Source organism: Mus musculus, chromosome 17, assembly GCF_000001635.26.
Source record: "Mus musculus strain C57BL/6J chromosome 17, GRCm38.p6 C57BL/6J".
In the NCBI taxonomy this organism is placed as follows: domain Eukaryota; kingdom Metazoa; phylum Chordata; class Mammalia; order Rodentia; family Muridae; genus Mus; species Mus musculus.
In genome coordinates, this window is record NC_000083.6 from 32,851,347 (window position 1) to 32,866,014 (window position 14,668).

General features: G+C 41.7%; 1 long non-coding RNA gene and 2 pseudogenes across 1 annotated transcript; 1 reads left to right on the plus strand and 2 right to left on the minus strand.

Moving 5' to 3' along the window:
- Positions 1-795: 795 nt before the first annotated feature.
- On the minus strand, positions 796-1,689 carry Gm7059 (annotated as a pseudogene).
- Positions 1,690-8,678: 6,989 nt separating this feature from the next.
- Positions 8,679-13,531, minus strand: Gm50050. The gene is made up of 4 exons (XR_003952261.1): positions 13,472-13,531; positions 13,098-13,275; positions 11,777-11,994; positions 8,679-8,716 (listed from the first exon to the last, which is right to left on the minus strand). It is a non-coding gene; the product is annotated as a predicted gene, 50050 (long non-coding RNA).
- On the plus strand, positions 13,303-14,551 carry Gm18273 (predicted gene, 18273; annotated as a pseudogene).

Sequence of the window (14,668 nt, forward strand, 5' to 3'; positions counted from 1 at the left end):
TTATTGGTCAGAGAGACAAAGGCCTCCAAATCTGAACATATCACTCGGAGACTGAACATCTGTTTTTGCAGTGGAGAGCAGGGAGTGGCAGGTTCTGGCTTTAACAGGCCCAGAAACTGGTTTTCAGAATAAAATGGTTTTGGTTTTTGTTTTTTGTTTTGAAACTTCAAGATAAAAAGTAAATCAGATTGCCTGTTTTTGTTTATTCTACCGGTGGAGGGCAGCCAGTTTCCTGAAGTCTTGGGCAGGCTGGATGTGGGGTGGTGAGATGTGAGGATCTGGAGGTGGGGAGAGTGGGGGGTTTGGGGTGGGCGGGGAGGGCAGATGGGGTTTCCTTTAATGAGGCCCTCCCTCCTTATCCCGCAGTACAGGCCTGTTCAAGGTAGCCCTTTGAGTTGTCGCCATGGCTACTGAGTCTGGAATTCTCTAAATTCTTGTTGTGATCCCACTGATGAGGAAAAAGTAGGAGTTGCCCACGGTGCATTGTTACAAGCCCGATGAGGCCAGAACGAATTATGCTTAAATGTACTTTCTCTCATGAAGGTAGGGCCTAGTAACTGGCTAGTTGCATTCTCCTAGTAAAACTTGTGTCTCCTGTCTCCAGAGCTCCAGGCAAAGGGCTCGCTGGCCTATCAGAATATATTTGAGTGCATGAACTGGCCAAGGAGGAGTGTGCTTCTTAGGTGTAGGAAGCTGCCAGACCCGGGTCTGTTAGTTCACTTGCCCCCGCTACCCACACTTCCTACCCCTACAGACACACTAGGCATGTTTGTGTTCTCTCTCTTTTTTTTTTTCCAATTTGCCAAGCTGTGACTGTTTATTAACTGACCAGATTACAAAAATACCACGGGTGACACCTTAGGTCATCTGTCTAATAAGCCTGTTTATCTGGTCTTCCCTGTTGCCAGCATCTCCACCTTCTACAAAGTGAGTTGACTTTTTCTTCATTCCACCTCGTGGGGAAGATAATTTGAAGGGCCACAGGAAGTTATTTGCGGATTCCTTGAAGCGTTTCCCAACTGTATAGATCTCATGAATTAGATCCTCCATGCAGATGATGCCAAACTTACCAAGAGACCGAGCAATCAAGGAATTATCTGTCAAGGCAATCCGCTTCTTGTTGATTTTGCCGTAGCCGCGCTTGTAGATGAGCTCATTTACTGACTTCAGGTTGGGGTACCCCCATGCAATGTATGGTTCCACAATCCGCAGCATGTTAATTGAAGCCTTGTTGAGCTTAACAAAGGTGCCGTTGAAGATCTGTCAAAGACGAAGCTGCAATACCTTGCGGACCTTTGAGCTTACTCCATTGATACCTCGGATTCTGATGACAAAGGCCAGTTTTGGTTCTGCGGGCACATAGAAGTTCCCAGCTTTCCTTGCCATCCGGGCCATCCGAATCTCAGTGCGGTACATCTATCTGCCTGTACTCCTTGTGATAGCGCTTTGCCTTCTCATAGATGAGCTTCCTCCTTGCCTTTCGAAGTGTCTTCAGGGCAAACTTCTTCCTCAGGCGCTTCACCTTCAACTCTGCGAAATTCCTTCGCTTTTTCTTAAGGGTTTCTGGCACAGCCGGAACCTTTTTCTTGAGAGTTTTTGGCACAGCAGGAACCTTTTTTAAAGGGTTCCTGGAACAGTGGCAACCTTCTTTTTCTTCTCTGGAACTGCCTCCATGGTTCCAGCCGGAAAAGAATGATGTTTGTATTCTTAAGGAAGTAGATCCTAGATCACAGGCCTAGATCTCAAAGTCATTTTCATTGACAGCAGGAGCGGCAGAAGGACACAGAACACTCCGTGGCTGGAAATAGCACGTTTGGCCCGCTTTTTGGATGTTGGGAGGAGGAGGATGCTACACACGGAGACCACAGTAAGGACGCGGCCTTTCAAGGCAGCTGAGACTGTTTCTCATCTGGCTCCGCTGGATCATACGGCCCAGGTCTCCCAGCAGAGCCGCGGTCCCCTCCCTTATTGAGCGCTCAGTGCTTGGTGAAGACCTTTTTCCATTCTCTAGGCTGCTGTTTTGTCTTCTTGATATCCATAGCCTTGCAAAGCTTTTCAGTTTCATGAGGTCCCCTTCATTGTTTATCTTTGTGCCGGAGCTATTGGTGTTCTGTTCAGGAATTTGTCTCCTGTGCCAATGTGTTCAACACAGTACCTTACTTTCTCGTCTATTAGATTTAGTGTTTCTGGTTTTATGTTGAGGTCTTTGATCCACTTGGACTTGAGTTTTGTGCAGAGTGATAGCTATGCATATATTTGCATTCTTCTACATTCAGGCATCCAGTTTGACCAGCACCATTTGTTGAAAATGTTTTTGTTTTTCCATTGTATGGTTTTGGATTCTTTGTCAAAAATCAAGTATTCATTTGGAGAGCTGGCTCAGGGGTTAAGAGCCCTAGCTGCTCTTCCAGAGGATCCGGGTTCAATTCCCAGCACCCATATGGCAGTTAAAAAGTATCTATAACTTCAGTTCCAGGGGATCTGACACCCTCATACAAACATACATGCAGGCAAAACAGCAATGTATATAAATAAAAATTGTTAGTTTTTTAATGTGTATGTAAGACCAGAGGTGTTGGTGTTTTTTTGGAGGTACTGAGTTATAGGCAGTAGTTAGCCACCCATGGTAGGTGCTGGGATTTGAACTGAGGTCCTCTGCAATAGCAGCAATTGCTGTTGAGCCTTCTCTCCAGTGGGACTCACTCACCTTACAAGCAAATTAGGTACTGTGTTTACAATATAAAGACACAAACACATGTAAGTAGTATTTATGAATATACATCTCAATAAAGATATATATCTTTGAGAGCTTTTATAACTCTTACGTAGAAGTATGAGTTGTCAGTTTTTGTGTTGACTCTTAATTTGATTGTTTTTTATAGTCTTAATGAATCCTAATCTGAACTCTGCACTGTTGGGGACTTGATTTTTAATAGGAATAATGTAGAAAACTTACAGGCAAGAACACAGGTGCTACCCTGGTGTCTAAAAACATGCAGTAACAGTCTGTTTTTGGTTTTATTTATTTTTAAAGGTACTATTTTTACTTATGCTTTTAGGATTTCATACAAGTCAGCCATAACTCCATACATGTAAGGCGATATGAGCACATTCATACACCTGCCACTCCTCTAACTTCTCCATCTTCTATCCCCAATTAATCTTTTTTCCTTTGATAATCTACTGTTTAGCTATTGCTGCTCTTATATACATATTTGTAAGGCCATGCACTAGAGCACAGTTGATCTACCAATGGCCATACTTTTAAAGTAAACTGATTCTCCCTCTCCTAGCAGCCATTAACTGACAAGAGCTCCTGAAATAATGATGGGGGCTTATTAGCCTTTCACCATCCATGCTGGAACAGTAGCTGGCTAGATGTCCTGCAGACAAATTCAATTATTCTGGTGTTATAAATGTAGTCCCGGGGGCTGGAGAGATGGCTCAGTGGTTAAGAGCACTGACTGCTCTTCCAGAGGTCTGAGTTCAATTCCCTGCAACCTTTTGGTGGTTCACAACCATCTGCAATGGGCTCTCATGCCCTCTTCTGGTGTGTCTGAAGACAGCAACAGTGTACTCACATACATTGAATGAATGAATGAATGAATGAATAAATAAATAAATAAAGTCCTGTCCTGTTCAGTAGACATAGTGTCACACCAACCTCTGGCTTTTAGAGTCATTCCTCCATCACTTGTTCAGGGTTCCCTGAACCTGGGGAAAGACGGTGAGGGACAAGCTGTGGTACAGAAACCCCATTCATGTCTGAGCACAACATACACGCTTACTCTCGTCACTGACAACTTGTAAGTTCCTGCATCATGTTCACTGCACACAGAAAACTTTTTCATGAGGATAAGAGCTGTACTTATGAGTATAGAGATAGTTTTGTTTTTTTTTAAATATTACCACTTAGTAAAATAATAGTAGAGTTTCTGCTGAGGCCTGCGACCTCTCCATCTCATCTGTTACCCCTCTAACCTTGATACAATTGCACAATGGACTTATGCTCCAGGGCGATTGTTACAGTAGCTTTCAGAGTTCACAGGTAGTGAAGTGTGTTGATGGCTTCTCTCCCCCAGCAGTAACATAGTGGGCAACCAGGGGCCATGCGGAGAGCCAGTGTCAAGGTTTTAGGAGGAGAGGGTGCCTCTGGGACTCTCCTGACCAAAAACTCAAGGAAAGGAGCCTGACACTCATTGCTGAGCATTTTATTTAACAACCTGCTTCTGGCAGGGAGCACAGTGCCCTTTGAAGGGAGCTGGTGGTAGAAATGCATTAAGGTTTTCCCTGCAGCTAATAGAGTTCATCACGTATTTTCATTTAAAATATGTGTTGTTGAAATTAGAGGGGGCTGGCGAGATGGCTCAGTGGTTAAGAGCACTGACTGCTCTTCGGAAGGTCCTAAGTTCAAATCCCAGCCACCACAGGGTGGCTCACAACCATCCTTAATGAGATCCGATGCCCTCTTCTGGGGTGTCTGAAGACAGTTACAGTGTATTTACATATAATACATGAATAAATCTAAAAAGAAAAAAGAAAGAAACTGTAGGAAAGAACATTTTCCCCCTTGTTGTACAGCATCTGTTAAGCACCAGAGATCAGCACTTAGGCAAGCACAGAGAATTATAGAGTGAGTTAGAGTTAAGAGGAAGGAAGGTAGGCGATCATCATCCTTTGGCTTCCATCCAGCACTGTGTCCCACCTCCACCCATCCCCCTAAGGCTGCGTAGACCCCTGTCACATTACACTATGTTTTTAAAATTATTTTTTTATTAAATTAGTAAAATTTATTTTAAAATACATTTTTAAAAAAAATGACAGAGTTGACATGTGGTAAATTAGAACTCCAGGAGTATGTGTCTCCTTCAATATCCAGCTACATTCTCAAGTAAAAGTTGTGTGATGGACCAGTGAGATGACTCAGTAAGTTGTCAACTTGGCCCAACTGGGAAATGGGAATCTCACTTGAGGAGTCGGCTCCAGCAAATTGGCCAATGCATGTGTCTTCAGAACATCTTGATTGCTAGTTGATGAAGGAGGGCCTACTCCACTGTGGGTGTTGACATCCCAGGACATGTGAGCCTTGGCTTGTACAAACAGGATAGCCCAACAAGCCAGTGGAAGCAAGCCAGTACCCATGGTTCATCCAGATTCTAGGATTCAGTTCTTGCCTGCACATTCCTGCCTTAGCTTCACTCAGAGATTGACTGTAGCCTGTAGTCCATATAAACACTTTCCTGCCCAAGCTTCATTCAGTCATGGTGATATGTCATAGCAACAGAAAGCACAATGGGACAGTACTGAGAAGAACTGCTTGTCATGAGTCCTGTTTGCTGGTTGACTAAGGGTGCACTAAAGAACCCAGCTATATGCTTTCTCATATCTGCCTTCAGTGCAACACAGAACATGTATTCAGGTTCCTAACAAGTTGTAGGAAGATGTACTAACTAGAGACACGCCAGGTTACCTCAGGGGATAAAAGCATGTGCTATGCAACCCTGAGGATCTGAGATCTCCAGAACCATTGTTAAGCTAGACCAAGAGAACCGACTCCCACAAGGGGGCGCTGACTTCTACCAGAGCACAGTGGCATGCTCACATTCTCCATGCACAATATACACTAAATCAAGCCTTTACAAAGATGTGCGGGTAGTATCTGTCATCCCAAATGAGGTAGACCCATCTAGAGAATAGGTTCGGTTCTAAGCAGATAGCATCCATCTGACGACCATGAGATCATTGCTAGGATTCTAGAGAGAAGAGGATGTTGTTGTTTTAAACTTGTGGTATAGTTGTTCTCAACTGTCTGAGAAATCGACCTCACTCTTTATAGCTCTGGTGGGAAGGAACCTCTCCAGATCTCAGCTCTCAGGTACCAGGATGACTGTTGTGTCCAGCATTTCTAAGCACGCACGTTCTAAAGACAGCTGATACTGATCCTTGGTGGGTAGTAGACAATAGAACTTGGGATGACAGTTGTTAGAAAGATGCAGTGCAGGAAGAGCAACTGCACTGTCATCTGCACAAGAGCTCATCCTACTTTGATGTTTCTTTCCCAGAAAGCTCCAAGTTACTTTTGGCATTTGTGTTTGATGAATCTTGGTCTGTATGAGCAGTAGACTGTGATGACCACGACAACTTGAACCTTTGTGGAACATAGTTTTGTGTCACCTTATGTTACCTTCTTATTAATTCTGTGTATGTCTGTGGTACCACGAGTCTTACTTTCCTGGAAATATATGTGTGTGCTTTTAGGAGTCAGTGAGCTTTGAGGATGTGGCTGTGAAGTTCACACAGGAGGAGTGGGCTGTGCTGGATCCATCCCAGAAGAAGCTGTACAAAGATGTGATGCAGGAAACCCTGAAGAACCTGGCTTCCATAGGTAAACATGGGCTTTTGTAGTCCATCAAGGACAAGTGTTTCTAGATAGTGTTGATGTATGAATTTGGACAGGGAGAAGGGAATTGGGGTGAATATGTCAGTGGGATCATTTGCACCACGAATTTCCCTGTTCCCTAATGTTTTTGGTAATAAATAATTTTTATTAGATATTTTCTTTATTTACATTTCAAATGTTATCCCCTTTCCTGGTCTCCCACCGAAAACCCCCTCTTTCCCCCCCCCCCTGCTCACCAACCCGCCCACTCCCACTTCCTGGCCCTGGTATTCCCCTACACTGGGGCATCGAGCCTTCACAGGACCAAGGGCCTCTCCTCCTATTGATGACCAACTAGGGTATCCTCTGCTGCATATGTAGCTGGAGCCATGAGTACCACCATGTGTACTCTTTGGTTGGTGGTTTAGTCCCTGGGAGCTCTGGGGGTACTGGTTAGCTCATATTATTGTTCTTCCTATGGATCTGTAAACCCCTTTATCTCCTTGGGTCCTTTCTCTAGCTCCTTCATTGAGGACTCTGTGCTCCGTCCAATGGATTACCATGAGCATCCACCTCTGTATTTGTTAGGCACTGGCAGAGCCTCTTAGGAGACAGCTATATCAGGCTCCTGTCAGCAAGCTTTTGTTGGCGTCCACAATAGTGTCTGGTTTTGGTGGTGGTTTATGGGATGGATACCAAGGTCGAGCAGTCCCTGGCTGATCTTTCTTTCAGTCTCTGTTCCACACTTTGTCTCAGTAACTTCTTCCAGGGGTATTTTGTTCCCCCTTCTAGGAAGGATGGAAGTATCCACACTTTGGTCTTCTTCCTTCTTAAGTTTCACGTGGTTTATAAATTGTATCTTGGGTATTCCGAGCTTCTGGGCTAATATCCACTTATCAGTGAGTACATATCATGGGAGTCCTTTTGTGACTGGGTTACCTCATTCAGGATGATATCCTCCAGATCTATCCTAAGAATTTCATGAATTCATTGTTTTTTTTATAGCTGAGTAGTACTCCATTGTGTAAATGTACCACATTTTTTGTATCCATTCCTCTGTTGAGGGATCTTTCCAGCTTCTGGTTATTATAAATAAGGCTGCTATGAACATAGTGGAGCATGTGTCCTTATTACATGTTGGAACATCTTATGGGTATATGCCCAGGAGTAGTAGTGCTGGGTCCTCAGGTAGTACTATGTCCAATCTTCTGAGGAATCACCAAACTGATTTCCAGAGTGGTTGTACAAGCTTGCAATCCCACCAGCAATGGAGGAGTCTTCCTCTTTCTCTACCTCTTCACCAGCATCTGCTGTCACCTGAGGTTTTGACCTTAGCCATTCTGACTGGTGTAAGGTGGAATATCAGGGTTGTTTTGATTTGCATTTCCATGATAAATAAGGATGTTGAACATTTTTTTTAGGTGCTTCTCAGCCATTCAGTATTCCTCAATGGAGAATTCTTTGTTTAGCTCTGTACCCCATTTTTAATAGGGTTATTTGTTATTAGCCCTCTATCAGATTTAGGAGTGGTAAAGATCTTTTCTCAATCTGTTGGTTGCCTTTATGTCTTATTGACAGTGTATTTGCCTTACAGAAGCTTTGCAATTTTATGAGGTCTCTCTTATCGATTCTTGATTTCACAGCACAAGCCATTGCTGTTCTGTTTAGGAATTTTCCCCCTGTGCCCATATCTTCAAGGCTCTTCCCCACTTTCTCCTCTATAAGCCTCAGTGTCTCTGGTTTTATGTGGAGTTCCTTGATCCACTTGTACTTGAGCTTTGTACAAGGAGATAAGAATGGATCAATTTTCATCCTTCTACAAGTTAACCACTAGTTGAACAGCACTATTTGTTGAAAATGCTGTCTTTTTTCCATTGGATGGTTTTAGCTCCTTTGTCAAAGATCAAGTGACCATAGGTGTGTGGGTTCATTTCTGGGTCTTCAATTCTATTCCATTGATCTACCTGCCTGTCACTTTCCCAATACCATGTAGTTTTTATCACAGTTGCTCTGTAGTACAGCTTGAGGTCAGTGATGGTGATTCCACCAGAAGTTCCTTTATTGTTGAAAATAGTTTTCACCATCTGAGGTTTTTTGTTATTCCAGATGAATTTTCACATTGTTCTTTATAACTCTATGAAGAACTGAGTTGGAATTTTGATACGGATTGCATTGAATCTGTAGATTACTTTTAGCAAGATGACCATTTTTACTGTATTAATCCTGCCAATCCATGAGCATGGGAGATCTTTCCATCTTCTGAGATCTTCTTTGATTTCTTTCTTCAGAGACTTTAAGTTCTTATCAAACAGATCTTTCACTTGCTTTACTTTCAACCTAAAATTGTCAAAATAGATAAGGAGGGACACTTCATACTCATCAAAGGTAAAATTCACCAAGATGAATTCTCAATTCTGAACATTTCTGCTCCAAATGCAAGGGCATTCCACATTCATAAAAGAAACCTTACTAAAGCTTAAAGCACACATTGCACCGCACACAATAATACTGGGAGACTTCAACAACCCACTCTCAGCAATGGACAAATCGTGGAAACAGAAACTAAACAAAGACACAGTGAAACTAACAGAAGTTATGAAACAAATGGATTTAATAGTTATCTATAGAACATTTTATCCTAAAACAAAAGGACATACCTTCTTATCAGCACCTCATGGTATGTTCTCCAAAATTGAACATATAATCCATCACAAAACAGGCCTCAACAGATTCAGGAAGATTGAGATAATCCCATGCATCCTATCAGATCACCACGAACTAAGACTGATCTTCAATAACAACATAAGTAATAGAAAGCCCACATATACGTGGAAGCAGAACAACTCTCTACTTAATGATAACTTGGTCAAGGAAGAAATAAAGAAAGAAGTGAAAGACTTTTTAGAGTTCAAAGAAAATGAAGCCACAACATACCCAAACTTATGGGACACAATGAAGGAAGGCAGTCATGAGAGGAAAACTCCTAGTTCTGAGTACCCCCAAAAAGAAGCTGGAGAGAGCATACACTAGCAGCCTGACAGCACACCTGACAGCCCTAGAACAAAAAAGAAGCAAATTCACCCAAGAGGAATAGAGGGCAGGAAATAATCAATCTCAGGGCTGAAATCAACCAAATGGAAACAAAAAGAATTATACAAAGAATCAACCAAACCAGGAGCTGGTTCTTTGAGAAAATCAACAAGATAGATAAACCCTTAGCCAGACTAACTAGAAGGCACAGAGACAGTATCTTAATTAACAAAATCATAAATGAAAAGGGAGACATAACAACAGAATCTGAGGAAATAAAAAAAAATCATCAGATTCTACTACAAAAGCCTATACTCAACAAAACTGGAAACCTGAATTAAATGGACAATTTTCAAAAGGATCAGATTAGTGATCTAAACAGTCCCATATCCCCTAAAAAAATTTTAGAACAATCATCAATAGTCTCTCAACCAAAAAATGCCCAGGACCAGATGGATTTAGTGCAGAGTTCTATCAGACCTTCAAAGAAGACCTAATTCCAATTCTTCTCAAACTATTCCACAAAATAGAAACAGAAGATACTCTAACCAATTCATTTTATGAAGCCACAATCACTCTGATACCTAAACCACACAAAGACCCTACAAAGAAAGAGAACTTCAGACCAATTTCCCTTATGAATATTGATGCAAAAACACTCAGTAAAATTCTTGCAAACCAAATTCAAGAACACATTAAAATGATCATCTATCATGATCAAGTAGGCTTCATCCCAGGGGTGCAGGGATGGTTCAATATATGGAATAACATCAACGTAATTCACTATATAATCAAACTCAAAGCAAAAGAAACCATATGATCATCTCATTAGATGCTGAGAAAGCATTTGATAAAGTCCAACATCCATTCATGATTAAAGTCTTGGAAAGATCAGGAATTCAAGGCCCATACCTAAACATTGTAAAAGCAATCTACAGCAAACCTGTAGCCAAAGTCAAAGTAAATGGAGAGAAACTTGAAGCAATCCCACTAAAATCAGGGACTAGACAAGGCTTCCCTCTCTTTCTCTACCTATTCAATATAGTGCTTGAAGTCCTAGCCAGAATAATTAGACAATAAAAGGAGATCAAACGGATACAGATTGGAAAGAAAGAAGTCACACCATCACTCTTTGCAGATGATATGCTAGTATACTTAAGTGATGCCCAAAATTCCACCAGAGATCTCTCCTACACCTGATAAACAATTTCAGCAAAGTAGCTGGATATAAAATTAACTCAAACCAATCAGTGACCTTTCTCTACACAAAGGAAAAACAGGCCGAGAAAAAAATTAGGGAAACAACACCCTTCACAGTAGTCACAAATAATATCAAATACCTTGGTGTGACTCTAAATAAATAATTCTTAACTATTTTTCTGATTCTACATTTTAGGAAAGAAGTCCAACAAACAGAAGGCTATAAATGAGTATGAAAATCTCTGGAGAAAACTCAGGTAATTTCTTTCCCAAGAGATGGCCATATTCCAGAGAGCTGTTACAAATGAGGCCTTTTTTTCAAAGAAGTAAAAGATACATTTGATATCAAGCATCAAACCAATTTCATCTCAAGAAAAATTCCCCCCAAATTAGTGTCTCACACCTCAATCCTAGGAGATGCCAATTATTAGGATTTTGAGAATAACTAGAACATGATCATGTTACATGCGATGCGTTATAGTTCACATATAGAAACTTTATGCCATACAGAATGTCTTCGTTTGGTTTTGTAATTTCACCTTGTTGTTAGCAGTCCGTGACCAAGGGAAATCAGTGCCTAAACTCAAACAGGAACCTGTCGACCTGAGCTGAAAGCAGACGCCACGGAGGAATGCCGTTTACTGTCTTGCTTCTACTGGCTGGCTCCGTTTGCTTTCTTACATAACCACATGAACAGGATCCACAGAACAGCTCAATAGGCTGGACGCTGCCACATCAATCTTTCATTAAGAAAATTCCAAAAGCTTCCTATAAGCCAGTCCAGCGGGAGCATTTTCTCAGTTGAAGTTCCCCCATAAGACTCTCGGTTTTGCCACACTGATGAAATAATAATCAGCACAATTGACACTCTGTCAACTTGATACATAAACATATTATTAATTAACCACAACCTTTCCTATTTGTCTGCCTCCAAGATGTCTTGTTAATATCTATACCACAATTTAAAACTTAAGTAACTGTCTTAAGAAATTTCAGCAGTTTAAAAGAACTTATAGTTCTCCTTCAAAACCAAATGTGCCTATAAAAAGTTGAAAGCCTCTGACTTGTGGGTCCCTACAATAGTAAAAAAAAAAAAAAAAATTACATTCTTTCTTACTCTAAAAGAAAAACATGGCATAGTCACAATCAAAGCAAAGCAGGACCAACCTCGTGCAGTCTGCCTCGCTTAGTGTCCCACATTGGAATTGACGCACCATCTCCTGGGCTCCCAAGGACTGACTTAGACAGCTCCACTTCCCCAGCTCTGCTCCTGGAAGCATACATAGATAGTCTCCTGTGCTCAGGCTGCTGTCCTGGATGCTCGTCCCCCTCTACTGGTATCTCCAATATGCAGTTTTCCACTGTGACTGAGGCTCAGCCTTCTCCTATGTAGGCAGAGGGGAGGGTTTGTTTGGTTTATCAGTTCTGGTCACAGCCCATCATTTAGGGAAGCCAAAGCAAGAATTGAAGGCAGGCAAGGGCCCAGAGAACTGGGACTGAGACCCGTGGAGGAAATTGCTTACTGACTTGCTCTTCAGGGCTTGCTCAGCCAGCTTTCTTATATAATCAGGACCACCTGATGCCCAGGGGTGACACTACCCACTAGGTGGCTGGTCCCTCTCACATTGATGGTTAATAACAAAAATGTCCCCCACAGATTTGCCTAAAGATGATCTGATGGAAACATTTTCTCAGCTCAGACTGTGTTTTTTTTTTTTTTTTCCCAGATGACTCCACGTTGTGTCTATTTAACAGAAAACTCTTCAGGACATACCTCATCCTTTCAGAATGATAACAAAGGAAGTAAAAAGATTGCCCAGCCAGCCATAGTGCTGGCCATGTAATCACAATGGTCTGAGTTCAGTTCCCCAAATCCACATAAAACAGGACATATCTGTAATCCCAGCACTTCTCACAGAAAGCCTGCTTCATTGACATGGAAGGAAACAGTACTTCTGAAAGCTGTCCTGCACATCTCCCATGTACCGTAGTATACGTGTGCACCCACAAACACAGTAAATGAACACACTTACAAAACTCAATGTTATATTGATTTATCCACAAGTCATGGGGACAGGTTGATCATGATAAGAAAATAGAAATTCCTAACTGTCCTAATTGGGACTGTCAATTTACTTCTTGGATATGCATGTATTCAAGCAGAAGATTGACTCAGTGGTAGTGGTAGTGGTAGTGGTAGAGGCGCACACCTTTAATCTCAGCACTCAGCAGGCAGAAGCAGGTGGATCTCTGTGTAAGAGAGGCCAGCCTGATCTACAGAGTAATTTTCAGGACAGTCAGGGGTATGCAGTAAAATGCTGTTTCAAACAGACAAACAAATAAAACCAGAAACAAACACAGTAACAAGAAGACAAAAAAGACCATAATTTGCGTTGATATCATTACATATCCAAGTATGCATAAGATTGTGGATTGAAATCTGTGTTGAAATGCTATGTGAATGTTTAGTGTTCTCAAAGAGACTTACCTCACCATACATGAATCGCACTGTTTCTAGTCGCGCTGTCCTCAGGAGACTTGGAAAGCATGCAGTCTGAACACGTTACAAACTGTTTCCCAGCATGAGACCAGCATTCATTCCCGTGTTCAGTGGTTAGTAACCACTGTCTCAGGCATGCTCGCTTCTTTTGTTTTGCAGCAGCCACCTGGCGGAGAAATTCAGTGACTATAAGTTGTATAAACATAAGGAGTTTGGGAGCAGCTTCACATATCCTCTGTCCCTTCAGATGCATAAAAGTGCTCACAGTGGAAAGAAACCTTCTAAAAATAAGGACTGTGAGGACCTTTTACTCCAATCTGGTCAAGGAAATAAAGAACATCACCCTGCAAAAAAAATCTTACGTTCAAAAGCTGTTTGGGAAAGGCCTCACGCATCCCAGTCCTTTACAAAGGCATGAGAAGAGTCACAGCGTTAAGAAGCCCTATGTATGTGAACTGTGTGGTAAAGGCTTTGTTCGCTTAGATAATCTTTTAAGACATAAGATGACTCCAGATTGTGAGAAGACTTTTTTTTTTTTGTAATCACTGTGGGAAAATTTTTTTCTCGTTCTGCTTACCTCGAAAACACACAAAAATTCATACTGGTGAGAAACCCTATGTGGGTGAGCAGTATGGGAGAGATTTTCTTTATTCTGCTTACTTTCAGATTCATAGAAGAAGTCACACTGGAGAGAAACCCAGTGTGTGTAAGCAATGTGGGAAAGCCTTCACTGCTTCTCAGTACCTTCATATACACGAACAAATTCATACTGGAAAAAAAAAGTTACGTAGGTAAGCAGTGTGGGAGTGCCTTCTCATTTTGGAATCAATTTTAGAAACATAAAATATCTCACAGTGGTGTGAATCCCTATACTTGTAAGCCATGTGGGAAAGGTTTCACATGTTCTGGTTTCCTGAGAGCACATGAAAGAATTCACACTGATGAGAAGTCCTATGTGTATAAGCACTGTGGGAAAACCTTTGCTCATTTTGGTAGCCATAAAAGACATAAAAAAAAAAAAAAACTTCACACTGTATAGAGACTCTACATACACAAGCAGTGTGGGAAAGCTTTAAAGAATCACCATTCCTTTCAGTTCCACAATTGAATACATACTGGAGACAAACCCTACAATTGTGAGCAGTGTGGGAAGGATTTAGCTTCTTCCTCCCTACAGAGCTAAGAAAGGAATCGCTCTGGAGAGAAGCCCTATGCGAGTTTGCAATGTGGGAAAGCTTTCAGTTCGGACAGCTCTCTTCAGCAACATAAAATAACTCACACTACAGCAAATTCCTGTGGACGCAAGCAATGTGGGAAAAGCAAAAGCCTTTGATCGATTTTTGGAAGTCTCAAGTACATGAAAGAGTCCACACCAGCGAAAGACCCTATGAATGAGAGGCTGTTTGAGGTCATCTTCTTTGCAAAGACATGAACTAATTCATAGAAACACATAAGGATTCTTGTAAGTAATGTTGGAATGTATTCTCTTTGTTACCTCTGAGAAATCAAACCACATGGGCATGAAACAGACTGCTAGCAGTGTGGGAAATGTTGAACAA